This window comes from Spinacia oleracea, chromosome 1 (assembly GCF_020520425.1).
Source record: "Spinacia oleracea cultivar Varoflay chromosome 1, BTI_SOV_V1, whole genome shotgun sequence".
NCBI lineage: Eukaryota > Viridiplantae > Streptophyta > Magnoliopsida > Caryophyllales > Amaranthaceae > Spinacia > Spinacia oleracea.
Window position 1 is genome coordinate 35,820,497 of NC_079487.1, and position 13,126 is coordinate 35,833,622.

At 38.1% G+C, this 13,126-nt stretch overlaps 1 long non-coding RNA gene across 1 annotated transcript; it reads left to right on the forward strand.

Moving 5' to 3' along the window:
• Positions 1–228: 228 nt before the first annotated feature.
• Positions 229–5,454, forward strand: LOC130465814 (uncharacterized). The gene is made up of 7 exons (XR_008925826.1): positions 229–375; positions 880–1,076; positions 1,189–1,344; positions 1,473–1,574; positions 1,953–2,032; positions 2,253–2,335; positions 5,226–5,454. It is a non-coding gene; the product is annotated as an uncharacterized lncRNA (long non-coding RNA).
• The last annotated feature ends 7,672 nt before the right edge of the window (positions 5,455–13,126 follow it).

The following is a 13,126-nucleotide window of genomic DNA, read 5'->3' on the forward strand; positions in this document are numbered from 1 at the left end:
ACCATATTTCTCCTGATCTGATATGATCTGATCTTGTATGATCTGATCTGATCTGAACTTATTGAAGGAAATAATGCCCTTGGTCCAAGTATGCATTTAATGTTAAGTCTAATAAATTTACTAGTGCAAAAAACTCTATAGGTGGCCACTTAAAGGTTGCCCTTGTTTAAGTGGCCACCTTTGACAAAAAAAATAAAAAGAAAAATAAACATTTTCATTATCTCCCCAAAGCCACACACCACTCTCACGTACACTCACCCACCGGCGCCCCTCTTCACCGCCAGCTCCCCTCTACACCGCCGGCGCCCCTCTTCACCGCCGTCGTCTCTGCTCTGCTCTCGCATAACATCCCGCTGGAGGATGAGATATTCGAAGGTCAGTTCTCCGTTTCTTTTTTCTCAGTTTCTGTATTGTCCTGTTCATTTCATTTTCATTTGAATCAATTAGCTCTTTTGTTGGATTATTGGGTTGTTTTGCGCATTTGTTTGATCCCTTCAATTTATATTTTTGTTAATTACAAATTTTAATTGTTGATTTTGGAGAATGTTAGGTTAATGGTGGATGAAACTGTGGGAAAATGTTGAGTGACAATTGCGAGCTAGGGATTTCAATTGCTGTTGCAGTAAATTAGTCAAGCAATCCCCCTAATTTAGGTTTTCGCTTAGGGTCTTTCTAATTGACAGATTAATTGGATTGAGGACTTGAATTTTAGTTTGCACGAAGTATTATGATTGTTGTCTTCAGAACTTTGAAGAAAAATGTACATGTTCATTTTTGGTTTGATTTTTGGTTTGATTCAGTGTGTATCTGATGTTGATATTGCTTCTGTGTTGCTGTCTTGCTATGGTATGTTGATATTGCTTCTGTGCTTCTGTGCAGCTGTCTTGCTGTGGTATGTTGCAGGCTGGTAGGGTGCTTCTGTGCTGCTGTCTTGCTACGGCTGTTGCTCCTGCTACTACTCTGCTGCTACTCTGCTGTCTTGCTACGGCTGCTGTGCTGCTACGTCTTCTACGGCTGCTGCTACTCTGCTGCTACTCTGTTGTCATGCTACGGCTGTGCTGCTACGGCTGCTGCTGGTGCTGATACTCTGTTGCTACTCTGCTGCTGGCATATATGTTTTATCCTTCATTCTTATCTACCTTTCTCTGAGTGTATATGCTTGACTTATTATTGTGTCTTCTATTTCAGCATGATCTTACACCAATTGAAATTGCGGCTAGGGAAGATAATCTTGCAATTGTAGACACCCTCTTTGATTTTACTGCTCCTATTCCTCATATTTCGACCTGGGACGACTTTCATGGAATATACGACTATATCAACTCTCAGGAAGCAAAAGATCAGGTTATTATTATGCAACCTATATTGTACCATTTTATATATTCTCAAAACCAAAAAAAAAAAAAACTACTTATGTTAGTTTTTGGGGTTCCATTTGATGGTTTATTGTTACCATGTTCCATAACTTACAGCGGGAACTCCAAGCTGAAATAAAATTCTTCGAAGCAAAATAAAATGGAGCACAAGCCACCAGAATAAATGATTATATGACTGCAGTTTACTGGTATACAGAGGTAAAAAAATTAAAACTGAACTATAACTTGGCCTTCAATTATGCTGCAATCTGAGTATTGTTAGTATGCTGCAATCTTTTTGATGCTGTAATCTGACTATTACATACACATTTGGTACCAGATTGGGGAACTTTCCCTTGTGCCAAATTGCACAAGACTTAAGTAGTAACAACTGCTGAATCAGGGTTTGTAGGGTAGCCATGTTTTCTTTATATTTGTTCTGGAGTTGAATGAAGATTTTAGTGCAAATGGTTGTGTACACATTTTTTTCCATACTTGATGGTTTTATAGTTTCTAAGCGGAAGGTTTTAGTTGCTACTATCTGCCGTTTTGCCAAATGTCTTTGCTGTTGGATTGATTTTCATTTTTTCTTTCCAGGTTTGGTTCAGGACAAGCAATTTGTGAAATTACTTGTACTGAACCGTCCCAAGCAATTGAATGCACTCTCCCGCTATATGGTACTCCTCTCCATCCCTTTTGATTCTTTACGTTTGGTACCTCCATTATGACAATCTGCCATCAAAAGAAAGGAGAAAAAGGAGAATTGCTAGTAACAAAAAACGAATTATTAAATGCTTCTATTAATAGGTTTTGGTGTGGCTAATCACTTGTTCGATTGTACTTGAACCTTCTCCTAGCAAAGTGAACTTGTGCAAAATTCTTGTTTTTTCCTTTTAGATAGATCTATATAATACCATGGTTGAGAAGGAGGGTACAGATGGTGAAGCAGAGGCTCTGAAGGCCTGTAAGATCTGGAAAAGGTACATAAAATAGTATATTTATGATGTATTATTAGGCTAGAAATTAGTTTAAAAAAACTATTCGCCTATAATTGGCATGAACCGTCAAAAATGTCATTTTGGGCCAAATATGACCTATCGTAATTGCCATGAAATCTGTCACTTAGTTTCTCTTATAATTTTCATATGTTCTTCATTTTTCTTTGCGCTATCGGAATATTATTGATATCGGAATGCTTCTCATGTGACTTTTATGTGTTAATGTGTGTTGCAAGATACAACTAATGTTAATAACTCATTTGTAGCTCTAAAAATGAGCAAACGAGCAAAAATAATATCGCAATGAGAAAGTTGACAATGGACCAAAGGCCTGTCACAACTGATCAGTTTCTGATCTGCACAGTTGCAGATCAGCAGCAGCAGATCAGCTGCTGAACAGATCAGAAACTGATCAGTTCAGCTACTGATCTGCTGCTGCTGATCTGCAGCTGAACTGATCAGTTTCTGATCTGTTCAGCAGCTGATCTGCTGCTGCTGATATGCAACTTAACAGATCAGAAACTGATCAGTTCAGCTGGTGATCTGCTGCTGCCGATCTACAGCTGAACTGATCAGTTTCTGATCTGTTCAGTAGCTGATCTGCTGCTGCTGATCTGCAACTGAACAGATCATAAACTGATCAGTTCAGCTGCTGATCTACTGCTGCTGATCTGCAGCTGAACTGATCAGTTTCTGAACTGTTCAGCAGCTGATCTGCTGCTGCTGATCTGCAAATGAACAGATCAGAAACTGATAAGTTCAGCTGCTGATCTGTTGCTGCTGATCTGCAGCTGAACTGATCAGTTTTTGATCTGTTCAAATATTAGATGTTATATTGCTGTCTTTTTATGAAAAGGCTCGGGAATATATGCTCGGGACTATACATGTTAACTATTCGCCTATAATTGGCATGAACCGTCAAAAATGTCATTTTGGGACAAATATGACCTATATCGTCCCAAATGGGTTTATGTGTGCATAAAGAACTTGAAATGAATCTTAGTAAACTCTACCTAAGCATATGAAACATAAAAAAGATTTAGAAAGTGTCATTAGGTTCATTTGTTGGTAGTTGGGATCGAAAATTCCATTTTTGGCTATAAATGACCTATATCGACCTAAATTACCCATAGGCGTGCATAACGAACTTGAAATGAGTTTAATAAACATATAAATAATCATATGAATCATGAAAAACGTTTAGAATATGGAAATAGGTTAGTTTGTTGGTAGTTGGGATCGAAAATGCCATTTTGGGCCATAAATGACCTATATTAACCCAAATGACCCATAGGCGTGGATAACGAACAAGAAATGAGTCTTATAATCATATAACTAATCATATGAATCATGAAAACGTTTAGAATATGGAAATAGGTTCGTTTGTTGGTAATTGGGATCGAAAATGCCATTTTTGGCCATAAATGACCTATATCGACCCAAATGACCCTTAGGCGTGAATAATGAACTTGAAATGAGTCTTATAATCATATAACTAATCATATAAACCATTAAAAAGGTTTAGAATGTGGATATAAGTTCGTTTGTTGGTAGTTGAGATCGAAAATGCCATTTTTGGCCATAAATGACCTATATCGACCCAAATGACCCTTAGGTGTGCATAACGAACTTGAAATGAGTCTTATAAGTATATGACTAATCATATAAATCATGAAAAATGTTTAGAATATGGAAATAGGTTCGTTTGTTGGTAGTTGGGTTCAAAAATGCCATTTTTGGCCGTAAATGAACTATATCGACCCAAATGATCTATAGGCGTGCATAACGAACTTAAAATGAGTCTTATAAACATATAACTAATCATATGAATCATGAAAAACGTTTAGAATATGGAAATAGGTTCGTTTGTTGGTAGTTGGGATTGAAAATGTCATTTTTGACCATAAATGACCTATATCGACCCAAATGACCCTTAGGCGTGCATAACGAACTTGAAATGAGTCTTATAATCATATAACTAATCATATAAATCATGAAAAAGGTTTAGAATGTGGATATAAGTTCGTTTGTTGGTAGTTGGGATCGAAAATGCCATTTTTGGCCATAAATGACTTATATCGACCCAAATGACCCTTAGACGTGCATAATGAACTTGAAATGAGTCTTATAATCATATAACTAATCATATAAATCATGAAAAAGCCTTAGAATGTGGATATAAGTTCGCTTGTTGGTAATTGGGATCGAAAATGCCATTTTTTGCCATAAATGACTTATATCGACCCAAATGACCCTTAGGCGTGCATAATGAACTTGAAATGAGTCTTATAATCATATAACTAATCTAATAAATCATGAAAAAGGTTTAGAATGTGGATTTAAGTTCGTTTGTTGGTAGTTGGGATCGAAAATGACATTTTTTTGCCATAAATGGCCTATATCGACCCAAATGACCCTTAGGCTTGCATAACGAACTTCAAATGAGTTTCATAAACATATAACTAATCATATGAATCATAAAAAAGGGTTCGAATGTGGAAATAGTTCGTTTGTTGGTAGTTGTGATCGAAAATGCCATTTTTGGCCATAAATGACCTATATCGACCCAAATGACCCATAAGCGTGCATAACGAACTTGAAATGAGTCTTATAAACATATAACTAATCATATAAATCATGGAAAAGATTTAAAAAGTGTACTTAGGTTCATTTTTTGATATTTGGGATCGAAAATGCCATTTTTGGCCAATTATGATCTATATCGAGTTAAGTGAGCCTTAGATGTGCATAAAGAACTTGAAAGGAATCTTAGTACACTCAGAAAGTTGTTTTCGCGACCAATATAATTTCTGTTTTCGCATATGAAACTTAATTTAATTTATTGGTTTGCATGTACGTTGTTCTTTTAAAGGTTTTCACAACTCCAAGGGAGGGGCCCTTCACCAAAGAGGAGTTGGATGAAGTTCGAGAAAAGTGGGCTACTTACTTCAACGATTGTGAATTACCCTCAGTGTAATAATTAGAGCAGGCTTGTAGTTATTCGTGACTCTTACATTATTTTGTTATTTATCGATTTAATTAATTACATTTGAATTAATTCGGAGATATTATTGGAAATTTGAAATTTATATCATTTTTGAGGAATGTCAAGATGATGTTTGGTGAAACAGTATTCTATAAATTATAATGCAGAATTTTATATTGCAAAATATCAGGAATTATATTGCAGATTTTTTTTTTTTTTTAAAAAAAAAACTCAAAAGTTTCCCTTGTTTGCAACAAGAGCAACTTATGTGCAGCTTATAAGTTGCCCTTGTTTCAAACAAGAGCAACTTATGTGAAGCTTATAAGTTGCCCTTGTATGCGACAAGGGCAACTTATAAGTTTCACATAAGTTGCCCTTGTTGCAAATAAGGGCAACTTATAAGATTATAAGTTGCCCTTGTTAAGGGCAACCTTTGATAATTTCACAAAAGTGACCCCCCCATATGTTGCCCTTGCAATTGGCAACCTATAAGCCTATTTTAAGGGCAACCTATAAGGTTTTTTCCTCTAGTATGCGGTTCAGTATTAATTAACAAGTTAATAATTCAGTGAGATCAAGTGAGCTGAATGCCTAGCTAGAGGCCACTTCAGTTCAAGTGGAATTAATGATATTAATCCACAGCTTACTCTTGACTGAACCCGTAGGGTCACACAAATAGTACGTAAACGGATCAAGTATTTAATGGCATTAAATACTCCATCTATGGATATTCGGAATCGAAGAATCTTGGTTTCAGTGGGAGCTGAGATCGTCAAAGGCAAGTAAATGAATACTCCGGAAACGATGATATTGCCGGAAACGGAAATATGGATCGTATCGGAAATATAAATATTATCCAAATCGTAGATGTTGCCGGAAACGGAAACATGGTACGTATCAGAAAATATTATCGGAAATATTGCAGGAAACGGAAATATTGTCAGAATAGGAAATATTATCGGAATCAGAAAATAATTCCGGAAACCGAAATATTAAATATTTGTTCGAAACGGAAATTAATTCCGGATTCGCAAATGTTAAATATTGTTCGTATCGGAAATGAATTCCGGAATCGGGAAATTAATCGGAAGCGTATCGTACGAATTAGCATCGGACGAGGCTTGCTAGACAAAGGCCCAGCACGAAGCCAGGCCGTCGCCCAGCAAGCCACACGCATCAAGCAAACACGCCAAGGCCTCGACCAGGCCCAGGGCAAGGCCAGGCCCATCCAAGGCTTGGCGCGCGCGCACGGATCAAACAAATGGGTTGCGGGCAGTGGGCCTGTGCGTCGTGCGCTCAGCGTGGGCTGCGAGGCTTGCGCATGGGCGTGCGGTGCGTGTGTGCGTGCAATACGAATCCTAAAGTTATCGGAATTCGTGCATTGATTAAATCCTAATCCTAAAAGATTACATTAATTATTTAGAGTTCTAAAAGGATTCTAATTAATTAATTAGTATTCTAAGAGGATTTGAAATCCTTTACATGGTTCTATAAATATATGCCTAGGGTCATAAATTTATATACGACTTTTTCAACAAGTATTCATACAATAAAACAGTGATTTTTGAGCAGAAAAATCTGTCACATTCTTGCCCATAATTAGCCGAAAATTATAGTACCTTAAGGGCGATTCTAGTTGGTCAATCTTAAGGCGGATCCGGACGTGCTGTGGACTATCTACGGAGGGACGACACTTGGAGTCCTAAAGACTTGTTCTTGTTCGGTTCGGGCGCAGCTAGGGAGGGCACGCTACAAAGTGTATGCACCTAAACTATGCTAACTGATTATGTGTAAATAATATGTTTCCTGGTATTAAGGTTTTCCGCATGATTTATGTTTTGTCATATGTATCATAACCTAACACTTATTTTTTCTGATCTGATTTGATCTGAACTAATTTTTTCTGATCTGATCTGATCTGATCTGATCTGGTCTGGTCTGACCTGATTTGATCTGATTCTTCAGAATTAAGTTTAAACAAAAATCTACATTTATTAATATTAAACGACTTACGTGTAAAATAAATGTTACACATAATATTGTTATTATTTATTTGACTTTGATCATGATTTAACTATTCCTTATATTAGATAGGCCTACACATGATCTAGATAGATCGGTTATGATCTAGACATATAAGTTCTGATCTGGATATGATATGTCAGATCGGGTCTAATCGAGACATGATTTGTACAGATCAATTATGATCTGGACATGATCGGTTTTAATCTGGACATGATCTGTACAGATTAATTATGATCTGGATATGAGTTCAGTTATGATCTAGACATGATCTGTACAGATCAGTTTTGATCTGGACATGATATGTACAGTTCAGTTCTGATCTAGACATGATCTGAACATGATCTGTACAGATCAGTTCTGATCTGGACATGATCTGTACAGATCAGTTCTGATCTGGACATGATCTGTACATATCAGTTATGATATGGACATGATCTATACAGATCAGTTCTGATTTGGACATGATATGTAAAGTTCTGTTCTGATCTGGACATGATCTGTATAGATCAGTTCTGATTTGTACATGATTTATACAGATCAGTTCTTATCTGGTTATGATCTGTACAGACCAGTTCTGATCTGGACATGATCTTTGCAGAACAATTCTCATCTGAACATAATCTGTACAGAGTCGATATATAGACCAGTTATAATTTGGACTTATCGATTCTGATTTGGACATGATCAGTACAAATCGGCTTTGATCTGAACATATTGGTTCTGTAAGGATCAGTTCTAATGTAGACAAGATCTTTGCAGATTTGAACATGATCTGGACATGATCTGTACAGATCAGTTATGATCTGGATATTATCTGATACTATCAGTTCTAGTCTGGATATATAATGGTTCTAATCTATAAAAATTAGTTCTGATATGGACATGACATGATCATATCGTTTCTTATCTGGATTTAATGATTTTAATTTGGACATGATCAATTTGAATGTTTTGTTAATGTTTTTTTATGCCTTAAATAATAGATTTTAATTGCACCGACAACAAATTCATTTTTTATTAAAGCAATAATAGTAATAAAATATTAAATATAATAACAATGATATAAATATATACCAATAATAATAATAATAATAATAATAATAATAATAATAATAATAATAATAATAATAATAATAATAATAATAATAATAATAATAATAATAATAATAATAATAATAATAATAATAATAATAATAATAATAATAATAATAATAATAAATAATAATAAAGATTTTTCTCTCCATGGGGTGGGCGATCAGGGTTCGTAATATGGGGGTTTAGGGCGTTCCACGTCCATTTTCAGGCGGTATACAGGGATTTTCCGGCGGCTGTTCGTTGGGTCGGGAATTCACGGCGGTTCAGGCGGTTGAAGGGCGGTTACACGGCGTTTTTGGTTGAGGTTTTGGTGCAGTTTCAGGTTGTGGTTTTGGCATAGTTTTGGCCCGTTTTGCAGGCGATTTCCGGTGGCTTTTAGGCGGTTTCCTGTGCGGTTTTCAGTGCGGCTCTTCAGTGTTTTAAAGGGGGTTCAAAAGGGCTTACAGGCGTAGCATTTTCCGATCAAGTGCACCAGAATTCGATCAGGTTTCGATCAAGTTCTTCTGTTTTTCGACGGGTTTTCCGGCGGTGCTGTGTTTCCGGTCAGGTGCAGCGTCGTTCAGGCTGTGTTTCCGGTCAGGTGTTGTGTTTTGGTGTTTCGTTCAGCGTGGGTGCAGCGTGGGTGCAGTTGTTGTTAGGTTATGATACATATGACAATTCATAAATCATGCGGAAAAACCATAAAGCCAGGAAAACATATTATTTACACATAATCATTTAGCATAGTTTAGATGCATACTCTTTGTTGCGTGCCTTCCCTAGCTGCGCCCGAACCGAACAAGAACAAGTCTTTAGGACTCCAAGTGTCGTCCCTCCGTAGATAGTCCACAGCACGTCCGGATCCGCCTTAAGATTGACCAACTAGAATCGCCCTTAAGGTACTATTATTTTCGGCACTTTATAGGCAAATGTGTGACTGAATTTTTCTCTCAAAAACTCACTTTGAATACTTTTAAACTTCTCATAAATTGTGAGCCCTAGCCTCATATTTATAGGGGTATGGAAAGGGAATCGAAATCCTACTCAGATACAAATTAATTAAACCTAGAATCCTACAAGAACTCTAATTTAATTAATTTATCAAATAGAATTAGGAATTTAATCATTAACCGAACTCTGCATGTTTTAGGAAACGTGCACGAACACAAACACTTGCACACACACGCACGGCAGCCACGATGGGCCCCCATGCGTGCGCGCGAGCAGCAGCCCACGCAGCGCCCGCGCGCGCTGCGCGCTGCGCGTGCTGTGCGGGCTGTGCGCGCTATGCGCGCTGCGCAGCCTGCTGGGCCTGGCCTTGCGCTGGGCCTAGCGTGGCTGTTTGTGCGGCGCGCTTGGCTTGCTGGGCGATGGCCTGGCTTCGTGCTGGGCCTCGTCCGGCAGGCCTCGTCCGATGCTTATTCGTACGATGCGCTTCCGATTAAATTTTCCGATTCCGGAATTCATTTCCGATACGAACAATATTTAATATTTCCGATTCCGGAATTAATTTCCGTTTCGAACAAATATTTAATATTTCCGTTTCCGGAATTATTTTCCGATTCCGGTAATATTTCCGATTCTGACAATATTTCCGTTTCCGGCAATATTTCCGATTCTGGCAATATTTCCATTTCCGATAATATTTTCCGATACGTACCATGTTTCCGTTTCCGGCAACATCTACGACTTGGATAATATTTATATTTCCGATACGATCCATATTTCCGTTTCCGGCAATATCATCGTTTCCGGAGTATTCATTTCTTGCCTGTGACGATCTTAGCTCCCACTGAAACCAAGATCCGTTGGTTCCGAATATTCATAGATGGAGTATTTAATGCCATTAAATACTTGATCCGTTTACGTACTATTTGTGTGACCCTACGGGTTCAGTCAAGAGTAAGCTGTGGATTAATATCATTAATTCCACTTGAACTGAAGCGGCCTCTAGCTAGGCATTCAGCTCACTTGATCTCACTGAATTATTAACTTGTTAATTAATACTGAACCGCATTTATTAGACTTAACATAGAATGCATACTTGGACCAAGGGCATTATTTCCTTCAGTCTCCCACTTGTCCTTAGGGACAAGTGTGCATTTCCTAATTCCTTTGTCGCTCGATGCTTGCTCTTGAACATAAGGTAAGAGTTGTCATCCTTATTACGTCCAGAGGTGTTCCTCGGTTTCAGAGTTCAACTGATCAAATAAACAGATAATCATAGCCTATGATTCATCCGAGCACGGCCATGCATTTCACAGTTTCTAGCTCTCCGAGTGGCCTTGTACAACTTTTAAGCATCTCATCCCGATTTATGGGAGGACAATCCCAATCTTGCGATCTTGAGATTAGACTTCGTTTGATAGGTGATTACCTGAGCGTTGCCTTTATAGCCTCCTTTTACGGTGCGACGGTTGGTCAACGTCAAAGCAACCAGTTCTCAAACAAGTAATCTCAAATCACTCAGGTATTGAGGATTTAGTGTCTAATAATTTAATGAAATTTACTTATGACAGATTTTCATCTCTTACAGTAAAGTTTCAGAGGTCTTGTCCGATACTAGTCTTCCCAAAGTAAGTATCTATGCAAATGATTATGACATTGCCATGTCCACATAGTTCAAGAAACAGAACTACTAGTCATCTTGCATTCTAATCGTCTAACGTTTTTCTATGCGTCCAATTTTATAGAAAACTCCGATTAGGGACCATTTTCAACCTTTGACATTCAAGTTCACTTGATAGACATTTCTTAGTCACAGGACTGGTCCTGACAGTCTATCTTGAATATATCGTCAAATTGAAGGGACTCATCATTTAATAAACCATAAATTAAATGGAAAAATGAATTCATTTCATTTATTGTGAATGATTAACCAATAATGTTTTACAAAGATTTAAACTCTAAAACTTTAAAACATTAAACAGAGACATCAAAGCCATTCTCCAATATGCTTGATTCCCATAGCTGCAGTGTGCGAGTTGTGCTTCGCCTGCGGCAGAGGTTTAGTTAATGGATCTGATATGTTGTCATCAGTTCCAATTTTGCTTATCTCGACTTCTTTTCTTTCAACGAACTCTCGTAGAAGGTGAAATCTACGAAGTACATGCTTGACTCTCTGGTGGTGTCTAGGCTCTTTTGCCTGTGCAGTAGCTCCGTTATTATCACAATACAGGGCTATTGGTCCTTTAATGGAGGGGACTACACCAAGTTCTCCTATGAACTTCCTTAGCCATATAGCTTCCTTTGCTGCTTCAAGTGCAGCAATGTACTCCGCTTCAGTTGTAGAATCCGCAATGGTGCTTTGCTTAGCACTTTTCCAGCTTACTGCTCCTCCGTTGAGGCAGAAGACAAACCCAGACTGTGATCTAAAATCATCTTTGTCGGTTTGGAAACTTGCGTCCGTATAGCCTTTAACAATTAATTCATCATCTCCACCATAGACCAGGAAGTCATCTTTGTGCCTTTTCAGGTACTTCAGAATATTCTTGGCAGCAGTCCAATGCGCCTCTCCTGGGTCTGACTGGTATCTGCTCGTAGCACTGAGTGCGTACGCAACATCCGGGCGTGTACATATCATAGCATACATTATTGAACCAATCAATGATGCATATGGAATCCCATTCATTCGTCTACGCTCATCAAGTGTTTTTGGGCACTGAGTCTTGCTTAGAGTCATTCCATGAGACATGGGTAGGTAGCCTCGCTTGGAGTCCGCCATCTTGAACCTATCAAGCACCTTATTGATATAAGTGCTTTGACTAAGTCCAATCATCTTTTTAGATCTATCTCTGTAAATCTTGATGCCCAATATGTACTGTGCTTCTCCTAGATCCTTCATCGAAAAACATTTCCCAAGCCAAATCTTGACAGAGTTCAACATAGGAATGTCATTTCCGATAAGCAATATGTCGTCGACATATAATACTAGGAAAGCAATTTTTCTCCCACTGACCTTCTTGTATACACAAGATTCGTCCGCGTTCTTGATGAAACCAAAGTCACTGACTGCTTCATCAAAACGTATATTCCAGCTCCTGGATGCCTGCTTCAATCCGTAGATTGACTTCTTTAGCTTGCATACCTTTTTAGCATTCTTTGGATCCTCAAAACCTTCAAGCTGTGTCATAAACACAGTTTCTGTTAAAACGCCGTTTAAGAAAGCAGTTTTGACATCCATCTGCCATATTTCGTAATCGTAATATGCAGCGATTGCTAACATTATCCGAATAGACTTTAGCATTGCAACTGGTGAAAAGGTTTCATCGTAATCCACACCGTGGACTTGCCTGTAACCTTTTGCGACCAATCTAGCTTTGAAAACTTCAAGTTTCCCATCCTTGTCCTTTTTCACTTTGAAAACCCATTTGCTTCCAATGGCTTGGTAGCCATCTGGCAAATCGACCAAATCCCATACTTGGTTTTCAGACATGGAGTCTAATTCAGATTGCATGGCTTCTTGCCACTGCTTGGAGCTAGGGCTCGTCATAGCTTGCTTGTAAGTCGCAGGTTCATCACTTTCAAGTAATAGAACGTCATAGCTCTCGTTCGTCAAAATACCTAAGTATCTTTCCGGTTGAGATCTATATCTTTGCGATCTACGCGGGGTAACATTTCTAGATTGACCATGATTCTCACCAGATTCTTCTAAAGATCTCTGAGTTTCATCCTGAATGTCATCTTGA